Raw genomic sequence first — 13,680 nt, 5'->3', positions numbered from 1 at the left:
GATTTACTTGAAGGTCTTGGGAAGGGAGTTGAAACAGGTGGAGGCAATGGCATTGATCTCGCAAGTCATGGTGAGGGAGGAGTCTAGACTGATGCCAGGGTTCCAGGCATGGTCTGTCGGGGTGGGTGGGTTTCCTAGAACGGAGGGCCACCAGGAGTTGTCCCAAGTGGTGGGGGAGGGTCCAAGGGCGAGGACCTCTTTCTTCTCAGAGTTGAGCTTCAGGCAGCTGTTGCTCATCTAGGTTGCAACGTCTTTAATTCCTTCCGAGAAGCTGAGTCTGGAGTCTTAAAGGGTTCTTCATGAGGGAGAGTATGAGCTGGTTGCCATTGGTGAAGGATACTATGTTGAGTCCATACTGTCTGAAGATGGTGGCGATGGGGGCCATGTAGATGTTGAAGAGTGTGGGGCTGAGCCATGATCCTTGGGGTACTCTGCAGTTGATCTCTGTGGGTTCGGAGAGGGAGGGGGGAGTCTGATCCTTTGAGTTCTGCCAGTGAGGAAAGAGTGGATCCAGTCTAGGGCATTTCCCCATATGCCTGTCTCGTGGAGTCTGGCTGCCAGAGTGAGGTGGGAGACGGTGTTCAAGGCTGCAGAGAGGTCTAGCAGCATGAGGACCGCAGTGTGGCCCTTTTCCAGTAGCATGCGAATGCCGTCGGTGGCAGCGAGGAGGGCATTCTCAGTGCTGTGGTAGCTGCGGAATTCGGACTGGGAGGAGTCGAGGATGGCGTTCTCTTTGATGAAGGTGGTCGGCTGTGCGTTGATGGTTTTCTGAGTGACTTTGGCTGCAAAGGGAAGGAGAGAGATGGGCCAGTAGTTTTTCAGGTCCGTCGGGTCGGCCGTGGGCTTCCAGTCGTCAGGGAAGATGCCGTATTCGACAGTGCCATTGATGGTGCAGCGTAGTTCAGGAGCAATGGTGGTGGCAGTTCTGTGAAACTTGTGGGGAGGGGATGGGTCAGTGTGGGCTCCTGAGTGGGTGCTTTTCATGGTCGTGGTGGTGTCTTCGGTGATCGAGGGCTTGCTGTTATTGCTGGAGGGAAGGGTGGTTTCGAAGGTCTGTTCGTTGAAGTTTTAGTAGAGGGCCTTAATTTTCAGGTGAAAGGAGGAGCTGAGCTTGGTGCAGAGGTCCTAGGACAGTGTGATGTCCGTGGCTTCGTGTTTTTTTTTTTTGAACTGCTGAATGATGTTGAGGAGTTCCTTTGAAATGCTGGCGTTGGTGAGGATTTTGTTCCGGATGAAGATCCTCTTGGTGGATCTTATGAGTTGGTGGTATTCTGTTATGTCGTGCTTGTAGGTGGTCTGGTCTTCAGTGGTTTTGCCTTTTCTCCATTGTTTCTCGAGACTTCGGCAGGAGCGTCTGGCTTCTTGGAGGTGAACCAGGAGGCCTTCAGGTGGCGTTGTCTGTTGGAGTGGCAGAGGGGAGCAAGCTTGTCTGCGCAGCTTGTGATCCAGCAGTTTAGTTCTGTGGCTGCAGAGTTGACGTTGGTCATGGCGGAGGAGGGGTTGTGGATGAGGGTGGAGTTGAGAAGCTCCTCTGCGACTTTGCTCCAATTCTTTTGTGGTGGGCACGGGACGGGGTTGTGTGTGATGGTGGTGCTGAAAGAGAAGTGTACACAGTGATGGTCTGTCCAGAGGGACTGTGCGGTGTGGCTGAAGTGGATGTTTGTCCCTCCGGCAAAGATGGGGTCGAGAATGTGTCCGGCCATGTGGGTGGGGGTGGTGATGAGCTGCTTCAGTCTGAGGTTGGAGAGGTTGTCCTGGAGGGCGGTGGAGTGAGGGTTGCTGTGGTTGTTGTGGTGGAAGTTCAGGTCTCCGATGAGTATGTAGTCCGTGGAGGCGATGTCGTGTGGTGCAATGAGGTCAGCAATGGCAGTTGTGAAAGGGGCGCGAGGCCTGGAGGGTCTGTAGGCGAGGGTGCCATGCAGCATGGTTTTGGGGCTGGTCTGGATCTGGAAGTGCAGGTGTTCGGTGTTGGAGAGGGAGTCGGTAGCGCTGGAGGTGGAGACTCAGAGGGAGCTTTTGTGTGTGATGGCGAGTCCTCCTCCAGGGCTGTGGTGGAGGTCCTTCCTCTGGATCTTTTAGCCGTTGGGAACGGCAGTGGCGATGTCGGGTATTATACATCAGTGGGTTCTACAACTAGCACTGTATGTATCCAAAACGGTAGTCAGACAATAATATCGATGTTTTAATATCGATGGTATAGTATATCGATGTGCCATAATATCGATAGACAGAATATCGATATTAAGGTATGTATGTTAGTAATATCGAAATTTTGTTGTTTAGTGTTATGTATTTTATTATGTTGTTTATATGTTTGCTAAATATGTTTAGAAATGTATGTTTGAAAATTAGTAATTTTGTTTACATTTAGCGTTTTAGTATTAGAGCGGGTTGTGGGTTTATAGGGGAATAGGGTGGGAAGTAATTTAATAATAATTAATTAATTAATATATATTTGTAAATATTTGTAATTAATAATTAATTAGTAATTAATGAAGACTAATTAGTTAATTACATTAATTAGATTTAATGTGCTAATACATTTAATTTAGTGTTATTGTTAATTAATAATTAATTGGTAATTAATTAATATTAATTAGTTAATTAAATTAATTAGATTCAATGTGCTAAGATATTTAATTTATTGTTATTGTTAATTAATAATTAATTGGTAATTAATTCATATTAATTAGTTAATTAAATTAATTAGATTTATTGTGCTAATATATTTAATTTACTGTTATTGTTAATTATTAATTAATTTGTAATTAAATAATATTAAGTAGTAAATTACATTAATTAGAGTTATTGTGTTAATATTTTTAATTTATAATTTTTTGTTATTGTTAATTAATAATTAATTGGTACTTAATAATTATTAAGTGATTAAATGATGTGATTTATTTATGTGTAGTGGGTTGTGTGTTTATAGGGGAATAGGGTGTTATATAATTACATGTAATTAATTAAAGAGATTGTATTTATTTATTGGTATTTATTGTTAATTAATTGGTAATTAATAAGTGTTAATTAGTTCATTTATACTTACATCAATTTAATAATATTTATTGTTATTAATTGATTAATTGAAACTTTTATTAATTGTGTTTTTTTTAATGTTTAGTGTGTTGTGTGTTACAGGGGGAGTAGTGTGGGAAGTAATTTAAACCCTACGCAATCCAACGCTTTCCCTACTTTTGCACCCTCTGGAGTGGGAATAGTAAATTTTACCCCTACGCTATCCAACGCTTTCCCTACTGTTGCACCCTCTGGAGTGGGAATAGTAATTTTTACCCCTACGCTATCCAACGCTTTCCCTACTGTTGCACCCTCTGGAGTGGGAATAGTAATTTTTACCCCTACGCTATCCAACGCTTTCCCTACTGTTGCACCCTCTGGAGTGGGAATAGTAAATTTTACCCCTACGCTATCCAACGCTTTCCCTACTGTTGCACCCTCTGGAGTGGGAATAGTAATTTTTACCCCTACGCTATCCAAAGCTTTCTCTACTGTTGCACCCTCTGGAGTGGGAATAGTAATTTAAACCCCTACACTATCCAACACTTTCCCTACTGTTGCACTCTCTGGAGTGGGAATAGTAATTTTTACCCCTACGCTATCCAATGCTTTCCCTACTGTTGCACCCTCTGGAGTGGGAATAGTAATTTTTACCCCTACGCTATCCAACGCTTTCCCTACTGTTGCACCCTCTGGAGTGGGAATAGTAATTTTTACCCCTACGCTATCCAACGCATTCCCTACTGTTGCACACTCTGGAGTGGGAATAGTAATTTTTACCCCTACCCTATCCAACGCTTTCCCTACTGTTGCACCCTCTGGAGTGGGAATAGTAATTTAAACCTCTATGCTATCCAACTTTTTCCCTACTGTTGCACCCTCTGGAGTGGGAATAGTAATTTAAACCCCTACGCTATCCAACGCTTTCCCTACTGTTGCACTCTCTGGAGTGGGAATAGTAATTTAAACCCCTACGCTATCCAACGCTTTCCCTACTGTTGCACCCTCTGGAGTGGGAATAGTAATTTTTACCCCTACGCTTTCCAACGCTTTCCCTACTGTTGCACCCTCTGGAGTGGGAATAGTAATTTAAAGCCCTACGCTATCCAACGCTTTCCCTACTGTTGCACTCTCTGGAGTGGGAATAGTAATTTAAACCCCTACGCTATCCAACGCTTTTTCTACTGTTGTAATATGTGGAGTAAGTATATTTATAAATTTATATGTAGAATTTTAAATTTATTTTAAATGTATATGTATTAGTTATAATTTTTTAAATATGTTTTAATGTTTTTATTTAATATTTGTAAAATTATATGTATTTTTAAATTAATTTTAAATTATTATTAATACATTTAAAAAAACGATATTTTTAATTTCGATATTTTTGTCCTACGATATTAGTTTTTCGATATCTTTGCACTCACCATTATGTAGATATAACTTCGATATTTTTGATTTCGATATTTTTGTGTTGATATTTTTGTATGTAGATATTCTGTCTGTCGATATTATGTCATAGATTCATCCAAAACCATTACTATTCACTAGTTGTCAACGTTTATGTTATCCCTTTGTTAAACTCTCAGACCGATATTGAAATTGCGTTACTAATGTCTCCCTGCCACAAGATTAAAAATAGAGGGTACAGCAATGGTCCCTGCTCCTCTTTTCCGCCAACTAGTTTTGAGGCTCAAAAATTTCCCCTTTGGTAATAGGAACTTCCTCAGAACTACAGGCACCTCACATCAAATATTGTGGAAAAGACCCTGATCAGAGGTCATGCTATGCAATTGTTTACTATATATATTTTTTTCCCTTCAAAAGCAGTTGAAACACTGTCTTTCACCAGTGAAACATGCCTTCTTAAGGTCAGGTATACAGTGATTAGAATAATGCAAGCTTTACCCCTGCAGTGGATGAATATAGTTAGGGCAGCAGCAGGACACGCTTTCCCCACCACAGGACACATAGAAATCAGGCAAGAGCATTGCAAGTTTTCCTTATTCAAAGAATTGGTACAAGAGGCAGCAGCAAAGCAGGCTTCCCGGGGTCACAGAAGGTACAAGTGCAAACTTCCATTTCCAAGAGAACAGATCATGAAGGGGCTGACTAGTGCAAACTTTCATCGCTCACAGAGCATACGCAGTTAAGACATGAATGGCATGTATGTTAGAGACAGATCTCTGCAGTGGGTGCTTAATGCACTGAAGGGAATCTATAGGCGGGCGAGTGAGTGAATATGCAAGTTCTGACACCATTCCTACCTAGGTTAAATTCCATGTAAAAGTCTTGAAAGTCTCAAGTTTTTCAAATGTTGATAAGTAGCCATTAAACCGCAGGTCATTGTTATTTAGAGCAGCCCAGCCACAGCCTAAGTAACTATGCTGTTCACTGGCGGCAGACTGTTCAAAGAAGGTTTTTAATGTGTGTGCATCAGATGCTGTGCAATCCCAACCTCCATGCTGCACCTGTTAAAAATGTTGGGGGCGGCCAGTGGCAAGACCTAAAAATGTCAGTACTGAGGGGGCGGACATTGCTGTGGCTGGCAAGGAGCAGTCACAGATCAACAGGGTTACAGGGCAAGCTCCTGCATGGGGGCCACTCCATCAGGAAGGCTAACAGTGCATGGGACATGAAACTGCTTTTTTTTCACAGGAAGCAACAGTGCCTATAGTGACTGGTTTGTGACCTAGAAGTTACGCTCCAGACCTAGAAAAATAGTAGGGGGGAAATATGCTTCAAAATGGCAGCACAAATGCCTCCAAGGGGTTGGGTCAGTTCATTCCTCAGGCGAAGGTGCCACTGAGCACTGCAGGGGATGGTGGGGAAGACAGTATTACTCTGGTGTCTGCAGCTGTGTACCATACTTTCAGTGCGTCTCCCACCTGATCAGATCACTGTGGCACAGATGTGTGATGTGAGGCTTCACCTCTGAACGAGGAAATTGCAGATCCGGAGGCCCTTCTGTGTTAGTTCTGGGATTCACCCCCCTCCAAGAAATGTTAGTTTGTGGTGTGCTCTCCCCAGGAAATGCACGGCTGTCACTTTGTTTACGAGGACAACATGATGTTGTTCCTTATGCAACTTAAGAAAAACAAATGTAGAGACAAATGACTCCTTAAGGCTTAGAACAAATCAATAAAACTTTATTGATAAAAAGGCCTGGAGGCAGCCAGCATAAAAGCGTGGCTTACAGGCAAAGAAGTTGGTTCATCTAACATCAACATTCCATGACATCGTATATACCTACAGAGTGTTCCATGATGACATAACATTGCAGCGAGCAAGTAAAGGTGCTATGTGTTGTGAAGATAAGCTATGATACAAAACATCTTTATAGATAATAACAGTAAGATGTACAACATCTCCCTTTATACAAAGGGGTTAAAACAAAACAAGCTCCTGGTACTTAGTAGGCATTCTTGAAACTCTTTCAGAAATTGTTGACGAAACAATCATAAATGCTGTTGTCATTGTTCAATTGGCATTTATTAGTATCAGTACTTGAACAATATTCTTGCCCATGTGCGATAGGAGAATTTGAAGTTTTAAAAGAATCCTCATGTTGGATGGAATTACTTGAGTTACATATACAATTGTCCAAATTACTAGTACACAATGCCTCAGCAGTATTTTTACAATGTGGATATACAGAAAATGTTCCATTTATGTCCTTAACATTCTCTGGTTCATGCCATACGAATCCTTCACCTTCGTCTGATAAAGTACTTTTGCACTTTTCAATACGTTTATTTTGTCCATGTTTGAGTTTAATTACATCTCCTTTTGTCTTCCACCCTTTGTTTGTTAATAGAACTGAACCTCCTGCAACTTCAATTACTCTGCATGGTTCTAAATATATTTAGATTCTCCTTTTTGAACTTTTATAGATTTTTTCACAATAACCCAAACTCCTTTTTCAGATTGTTTTTCTTTTGCTCTGTGTACCTTTCCATGATACATTTTTGACATAAGGTATTTTTGCTGAATTCTATTTTGGACTAGAAGTTTATCATCATCAATGACAACAAATTGCTTAGTGTCATTAACATTTGAACCAAACTTAGGAGTGAGTAAAGTATTACCCTTGCTTTCCCTCTTCAGGAAAACAGTAGTATATCCAGTTACTTCATTAGTCGTGTTATTGTAACAATTAACTTCTTGAAAAAATTCATTTACAGTTAAATTAGATGCTAAAGCAAGTTGAATTCCTTCTTTAATAAATCTGTTTACACGTTCAACTTGTCCATTTGTTTTAGGTGAGTACAAGGTTGTTTTCTCCTGTTTAATTCCATTCTTTTTCGAAAATGAATTCATTTTGTCTGATGTAAATTGTTTTCCATTGTCTGAAATAATTACATGTGGTAAACCCTCATTAGAAAAACATTTTTCTAAAAATTTGAATAACGAGTCTGTGTTAATTTCAGCTAAGAATTCAAAATAAACTCATTTACTGTAATAGTCTCTTACAACAACAATAAACCTGGAATTGAAGGGGCCTATTTTAGTCCATGACATCTTGGATATGCTTAATAACTGCATTTCATTTACTCTTGGTTTCCATTGTTTATCAGATTTTAAACAAACTGTACAATTATCTACATGCATATTTACATCGGTGTCCAGACCTGGCCAACAATAATACATTTTCAAAATCTTGTAGTACCGGGGTGACTACTGTGTACCAAATGAATTGTTTCCTCAGTTTTGTAGGTAAAATAAACAAATCTCCTCCTAATAACAAACCATTTTCAATACTTAATTCATCTGAAATTTGTTGATATGGTCTCAATTCACTAGATACATTTCTAACGGGTTGTAGCGATTCCAGTGAGCGCATCATTGGGTATTTGGATAAGACAGAGCTTACCGTAATATAAGCAGTTCGGGCTGGACTGTTCCCATGAGGCACAGGGTCAGACTGATTTGCATATAGCCATGTCTAAACTGGGGTGGCAGAGTGGGCTAAAGAATGGTGATGGATTAAACCCAGATCTTTTGATTGGGTGTGAGTGTTTGATTGATTCAGATGCTCCGTCCATCACCACCCCCTTTTGTACCGCTTTTGGCCGCCATAAGTGTGGCAGGGTATGCTCAGACGTGAGTCCCTTGCTCACTTTGCCACTGGATTCAAGCAAGCCGGGCTGAAGACGGCTGGAATGCCAGAAACCGGTCCTCGGAAGCTTGTTTCCGGTCCAGGGAAGACAGGGCTTGGCAGTTCGGACTGGACTGTTCCCATGAGGCACAGGGTCAGACTGATTTGCATATAGCCATGTCTGAACTGGGGTGGCAGAGTGGGCCACAGAACGGTGATTATTATTATTATTATTATTGAATTTTGTACCGCGCACGGTTACCCTGGGGCATCCCAGCGCTTATAGAGACCATGAGCAGGCTACTAATAGAGATCAGAGGAGCTACAATTATTGTGATGGATTAAACCCAGATCTTTTGACTGGGTGTGAGTGTTTGATTGATTCAGATGCTCCGTCAATCACCACCACCTTTTGTACCGTAATATAAGCTGGCATCGATGCGGGGAACACTGAAGTGGCCAAAACACTACAACCCCCATGATCCTCCAGCAAGTGACGTGACGTGCTCGCACAATACAGAAAAGGATGACAGACCTTCTGTCCGTGTCGGAAATTCTTTGTTTTGACTCCGAGCAAGGTGGACGCCTTGCTTTTCCCTGGTTTGATGAGGAAGGGGAGCCATGATCTGCTCCCCATAATTCTTCGACTTGTTTTTGCCGCCGAGAGACTTCCTCGTTCGCCTGCTTGTCCCGGTGAGGTAGGGGTGCCTTGCACCGATTGCAGTGTGCTCCTCACAGTGTCTGGGTCCTGATCTTCTTCCCGGTACTCCTGCGGTGTCGGGTATAGCCGGGCTTCCTGGTGGTGTGTTCTGTAAAGTCCTGAGGGGCTTAGTGAGTACTTTGGTCGACACTGTTTTCTCTCCTGTAGTTCTCGTTTGCATTGGAGAGCACTGGTAGAATCCTTATCGTACCCTTGAGGTTGTTTCTGGCCATGATACTGTATTTTGTGTTATTGATGGTACAGTGCAACTAGTTCCACAATACTTATGCTAGCGGACTGAATTTTCCTAGCTGTTCTTTATCGCTGTTCCTAACTACGTGATGTCTGGTTGATTTATGGGTGTGCTGTTTACTTGACTCTACTTAACAGGGGTTCTGGTGAGAGGTACAGACTACCCTTGGTCCCCTGTGATGCTGTTAGGAGTCGTAGAAGGGTATGTGTGGCATGGCATAAAATGTGTTCCCAGGTAATACGATGTTGGTAATGAAGGTTGTACATGGAATGATGGTTTCATGTATCTTGTTGCAGCATACCCTCTCCCCGCAAGGACATATAATCAAATGAATTCCCTAGGAACCACGCATTGCCTTCTGTTATTTTTCTTTGCAGGTATATTGCATAGGTTTCTAGGCCTTCTTTACAGATAAAGCTGATTCTTTGGAGAGGGAATTAAAAAAAGCAGCAGAAGACATTGAAAGTAGGAAGGATTCGGAGGACGAAGAACTGGCTCAACAAGAAGTAAAGAAACCTAAAAACAATGCCAGATGGTCAGATTTTAAAGTGGTCAGTGAATTAGACATCTCAAAGATCATGTCACCACTAAACCTAATAACCACTTTAATGATCCCTTACCAGCAAAGTGCTGGTCCTCCTTAAACCACCTGTTAATCCCATTTTGGACAAAGATCATAAATGCCTCACTGTCACAAGGACAAATTCCAGCCTGCCTTAAAACAGGACAAGCCTTTCCTTTGCTAAAAAACCTTCAGAGAACCCCTCTGTTCCACACAATTTCAGACCTGTAACTAACATCCCCATGTTAGCCAAAGTTCTGGAAAAATGTGTCCAACAACAATTGAGTCTACACATTTCTGAGTTCAACCTGCTAAATGTTTGTCAATCGGGCTTCCATCCAAACCATAGCACAGAAACTACAATTTTGCACATCGTAGATGACGCACTGCTGGCTCTTGACCACAATGAAACATGCCTCCTAATCTTGCTCGACCTGTCATCCGCGTTCGACACGGTGAACTATGAAAAAATTTAAGATCGGATGAAAAACCGAATGGGCCTAGAGGGTACAGTCCTTTATTGGTTCAGCTCCTTTCTTGAGAACAGATCACAAAAATTCATGGTCAACCAAACCCTTTCTGGCTCAACCAATAATACAATCGGAGTTCCAAAGGGATCAACGCTCTCACCGGCGCTATTCAATCTATACGTTGAACCACTCCCAGAAATATTACAAAAAGCAAACATCGCTTTCCACATTTATGCGGATGACACTCAGTTGTACATCAAGGTTGCATCAACAGAAGAGATTAAGACCATGAACCATGCACTATCAAGAACCCTCCAATGGCTAACCAAGAATCCCCTGAAGCTAAAAGCTCAGAAAACCGAATTCCTACTGATTACACCACATAAAAGCAAACTAAAGTCAGCAGAATGGGCCAACCTTATCACTGCTTTAAACTGTACTCCAAAGATTGTAGATTCCGCCAAATCACTGGGAATTACCCTAGATAAAAACCTGAACATGTTAGCACATATTAATACAATGGCAAAAAACGCCAGGTTCCACTTAAGCTATTTGCGAAAACTTAAACCTTTCCTGAACAAAACAGATCTTAAAACTGCAGTTCAAGCGCTGGTCATATCAAGGATCGAATACGGGTGCACTACCCTGGCTGGGCTCCCCAAGATCTCAACTGCCCCATTGAAAGGCTTGTCTTAATGCAGCCACAAGGCTGATTGCGGGATCCAAAAAATTCGACCATATCACCCCTCACCTGAAAATGCTAAACTGGCTGACTTTCGAAGCAAGAATTCAATTCAAGTTGGCATGCATCACTCATAATGCAATACACCACAAAACTCCAGGTTACCTGGCCCAAAATCTTACGCTCTCCGGAGGTAACCGACCCTCTAGGGACAAATCAGACTTATTTCTGAAACCGGCTTGCTTCTGCAAGAAAAAGACCTATGACCGAGCATTCTCAGGAGCAGCACCGAGAATTTGGAATGCACTCCCATCAAACATCAGAAGAATTACATCCGTCGCAACCTTCAAAAAGGAAGCAAAATCGTACTAAATGAGCAAATTTCTTCCATAAGACTATATTGGAGGTCTGCTGTCTATAAACTGCTCAATGTTATTACTGAATGTATACATGTTTATATGCTAAACTGAAGTGTAAAACATTATGACTGAAGAAACGCTATTTTAAAGCACTCTGCTATCCCACGTTGGGTCATGGTACAAAGATGATTCTGTTTTTTAACTGTGCCATGGCAATTTTATTACTGAATGTATATATGTTTATATGCCAAACTGAAGTGTAAAACATTAATGACTGATGAAACACTACTGTAAAGCACTCTGATACCCTACACTGGGTCATGTTCGCACTATAGAAAACACTAAATAAATAAATAAATAAGTTAGAAAGAAATTGTTAACATGTTGAGGAAGGAAAATTTGTGTTGATTATCTTTCTTTTTTTCTCAGCTCTCCCTCCCAGCAGTTCCCTTCCTTTCCTTCCCCCACTTGATCACCTCGTTGACCAGTGCCTTACGGCCATTCTGGCTTGGGGGTATTGAGAGGTGGACCATTCTCAGCTACAAGCCGATCCTGAGGATATTCAACCTTGACACGGGTGGCCATTTACCAGTAATATGCTCCTTGACTTTCGGAAGTACTGGATCCTTATTACTTAAGTCAAACCATTCTGTTACAGGACAAGTGCAATCAGTATCTTAAAAAATATCGATACTTGCTACAACACACTCTGTATCCTCATCTCTATTTGTTTCAGGATCTAATACTGGAAGTCTTTAAAGACAATCTGTATAAAAATTATTTTTTCCTGAAATATGTTTGATTGAAAAATTAAATTCCAGTACCTTTGTAAATAATCTTACCAGTCTTGAAGATGACTTTCCGTTACCTCTCCCACATCCATCCATCATATAAGTTAAAGACTTATGGTCTGTAACCAATTCAAAATGTTTTCCCCAAAGATATATTTTGAGCTTCTCCACAGCCCACGCGCAAGCTAAAGTTTCTCTCTCTATAGTGCTGTAATTGAGTTCTGCATTATGCAATCTTCCAGATATGAATGCAACTGTCTGCACACGTCCCTTCAATCTTTGTGTGAAAATTGCACCAATACCAACTGCGCTAGCGTCAACTGTTACAATATTACTTCCTTCTGAATCATAAGAACTCAAAGAAGGTGCTTCCACAATTGTGGTCGCAGGACTCGATCCGATCTTGAACTTTTTAGCCGAATTGGCATCTAAGGGCCAAGCCTATAGGACAATTAACGCAATGCGTTCCGCAATCTCAGCGGGTCATCAACCTGTGGGAGACGCCCCTGTGGGGGAGCATCCTTTTGTTTGTCGCCTTTTAAGGGGTGTTCGTCTCTCTCTACCTCCGGAACCCCGATATTCGGTCCTTTGGGATGTGAATGTGGTCTTGAACCTGTTCCTGTCTTGGCAGGCTAACGCTTATTTGTCCCTGAAGGAGCTGTCGGCTAAATTGGCTATGCTCCTGTGTTTGATTTCTTGCCAACGGGTGTCGGATGTCCGCACCCTGGATGTGTCGGCGCGAGTGTTTTCCCCGGACGGGGTTACTTTTCAAGTGGGACGTCGTACAAAGTCTGCGTCACGAACGATCTCGTACCCAGCCTTTGTGGACTCCCCCAAGTTGTGCGTCGTGCAGTGTTTGAAGGCTTACGAAGACATGACGTTGGATATCCGCCCTCCGGGCGAACAACAATTATTAATTGCCCTGTGAAAACCACACAGAGCAGTCTCTTCCCCCACTATTGCAAGGTGGGTGCGTTGGGTCATGCAGGAGGCGGGCATTGATACTAAACGTTTTGGAGATCAATCTGCCAGGGGAGCAATGGCTTCTAAGGCGTTTTCTGTGGGAGCTCGCTTGGAGGATTTAATGCGTGCAGCAGATTGGTCCTCAGACTCCACGTTTAAAAGGTTTTATTTTAAACCGGTGGTGGATCTAGCACAATTGGTAGTGAGTAAGCTTTAAACCAGCATAATCCGAAGCCTCCGGTCCTGACATAGAATTGAAATTTGCCTAGCTTACGTAACGGTAAGTTTCAATTCTATTAAGGACACAGAGGCGAGGATTATCCCACCCGGGAGTTCGTCGGCGATGAACCCGCCCGTATGTCTGTAAGTAACTCTTTTTCCATTAACATTGTGCATGTTCTTCAGACAGTCTTGATGATGTCCTCAATTGGTTGTTGTCACCAGATTGTTGGTGCTTCTCTTACGTTGTTCTTTTTCAGATAGGAAATGACGGTTCCAAACAAGACCAGTGAGGATGTGCGTAACCAGCGCGAAGAAAGAGGAGGAAGTTGAGGATGGACTGTCTAACATACTGGGAGTGGAGATAGCTGAAGGACTAATGTTTGAAGGCTCATGGGAGCTGTAGTTTATTCCTGGATTGATGAACTTTGAAAATCGTTTTTGGTTCCTATTTTCTGCAGTTGAAAATGGATTAGAGCTTTTCTAAGGCTGCTGTGTTTTTCATTTATGTAATAAAGCGAAGGAAGAAAAGCATAATCCTCGCCTCCGGTCCTGACATAGAATC

The sequence above is a fragment of the Lissotriton vulgaris genome, chromosome 3_1, assembly GCF_964263255.1.
Source record: "Lissotriton vulgaris chromosome 3_1, aLisVul1.2, whole genome shotgun sequence".
Classification (NCBI taxonomy): Eukaryota; Metazoa; Chordata; class Amphibia; order Caudata; family Salamandridae; genus Lissotriton; species Lissotriton vulgaris.
The sequence above is the reverse complement of the archived record's forward strand: the minus strand, read 5'-3'. Positions refer to the sequence as shown.